This window comes from Olea europaea, chromosome 7 (assembly GCF_002742605.1).
Source record: "Olea europaea var. sylvestris chromosome 7, O_europaea_v1, whole genome shotgun sequence".
Lineage (NCBI taxonomy): Eukaryota > Viridiplantae > Streptophyta > Magnoliopsida > Lamiales > Oleaceae > Olea > Olea europaea.
Window position 1 is genome coordinate 25,066,178 of NC_036243.1, and position 1,893 is coordinate 25,068,070.

The 1,893-nt window shown below is 32.3% G+C and overlaps 1 protein-coding gene across 3 annotated transcripts in view; it reads left to right on the forward strand.

Annotated features, from left to right (window-relative positions):
- Nucleotides 1-1,074: 1,074 nt before the first annotated feature.
- Nucleotides 1,075-1,893, forward strand: part of LOC111397555 (large proline-rich protein BAG6-like) — a 13,430-nt gene continuing 12,611 nt past the window's right edge. For 2 of the 3 annotated variants that reach the window (XR_002703268.1, XM_023024547.1), the window contains exon 1: nucleotides 1,077-1,236. The gene's annotated coding sequence lies outside the window, so the exon portion shown is untranslated. Of the gene's footprint in view, nucleotides 1,237-1,893 lie in introns of all 3 variants that reach the window. The other variant, XR_002703269.1, reaches the window with a different exon arrangement.

A 1,893-nucleotide genomic window follows, 5' to 3' on the forward strand; every position in this document is an offset into this window, starting at 1 on the left:
TTTATTTTATTTTCCGAATTTTGCTAGATTTTTTCTATTTAAGGCGTTGTAAGCCATTTGAGGCGGCAATTCTTGAATTCAATACAATTTTTTTTTGAGAGTTTTCTTATTTTGTGATTGTTCATATTCTCTATAATCTTCCGCTACGTCAATTTTTCTTTCCTCTTGCCAATCCAGAACATAGCTTATTTCAGTGCCTACTTATAGGTTTATACAACCTTTCAAAAATAATAAAAACTTAATTAATACACAGATGGAACACAATACATTGTATACATCAAGACTTGTATTATTATTATTTCATGGGGTGTTATGTGCATGTAGATTTATCCTTCTACAAAATCAAAGAGATTAGGTAATTGATTTGATAAATATATATAAATATACATGTTAATCAATCAAATAAAAAATAAGAATTATCTATTAAAATAGTTTAAGGGCCTCTATGATAAATTTTTTGATAAAAATTGATGATATATGGTTCAAAAGGTGATGAAATATATGAATTCCACAAAATATGTAGTTAAAATTAAATTTTGATGAGATTAATGTTTTTTATCTAACAAGGTGTAAATATAGATTGGATAAATTCATCTACTCATCTTTGATGAGTGTAGATTTTGACATATAAGAGTATAAATTAATGTAAAGGAGAACGTAAGTGCAGCCAATTTGACAAAAGTAACTCATATACAAAATGGGAGGTGCTCCTATGTATAACAAGACTTACTGCTCCCTTGAAGCCCCCTGACGAGAGAGATTTTGGTAGGACAGTCGCACTACCATCGAGGTGTGTGGACCACCCATCGAGGTGGTGCATCTGCATTGCGCGGTCGCACCATCCACGTAGAGCGATTGTCCGACTGAAATATCTCTTTGTTTGAGAGGCTGTATTTGTCCAGTCCAAACTAGATTGTACAAGTATTTTTACCCATGCGAAATGATCCTATAATATTCTCAGGAGTTTATGACCCTAGTCGTAAGAAAACTCAGATTCTACTTTTTCCAACTAAAGGCGCTGTACATATATGCGACTTTAGTTCAAAATACACATGCAAGCAAGAAATCCCGTCTAGATCCTTCTGGAATCACTTTCATAAGCATCTAAAAACGCTCTCATTTACATTGATTTGACCCCTTTTGGATTACCTCTTTGACCTCAGACGTGCTCATCGGAGGCAACTTTAACTAGCTCTCACAACAATTTCTCCAATTTTAATTTGTTACATCTACAAGGTTCGATTTCCAGATCTATTTCGCATTCAATTACCATTTTTTTTTTTGTTATTTTTCTGGACTTCTGTTTTCTTTTTATCATCGTAAACCCTAAGCGTAGTACTCAACTCTTATGGATCATAAGATATAACAGCTTTTTTGACTGAAATTATTTATTGCATTTGTACTTTTTTTTTTTTTTCCATGGGGAGAATAGCACCGCTGTTGTTAAATACCTTTGATCTTCCCCAGATTTTTTTCCATGTTTGGTAAAGTTTTCCGTTGCTTCTATTTCCCCCATTCCTGAATATTATTATTATTTTTTTCCCATCAGAATATCTTCTATGAAGTCTTGTTCCTTTTATGATCATTTGGGTACTTAGGTTTAGAATTTGGTCGTGTTTATAATGCATTTCAATTTAAGGACATATTTCCAGTTGCTCGTTGCCTTTGTAAATATTTTGCTTTGTTAAAACTTGTCAAAATGACTAGAAAGCTGAGGGGCTCTTCTCTTTGTGTTTCAGTTTTAAGTTTTGAGTTTTGAATTCATTTGGGGTTTTGTGGTTTGAGTGTCCATTTTGAGATTGTTGAAAACACTTTCTTTTTGCCATTTTGAAAAATTGTTTTCAAACATAAAAAATTGAAAAACGCCTTTACTTTCTAGTTTTGAAAAATTGA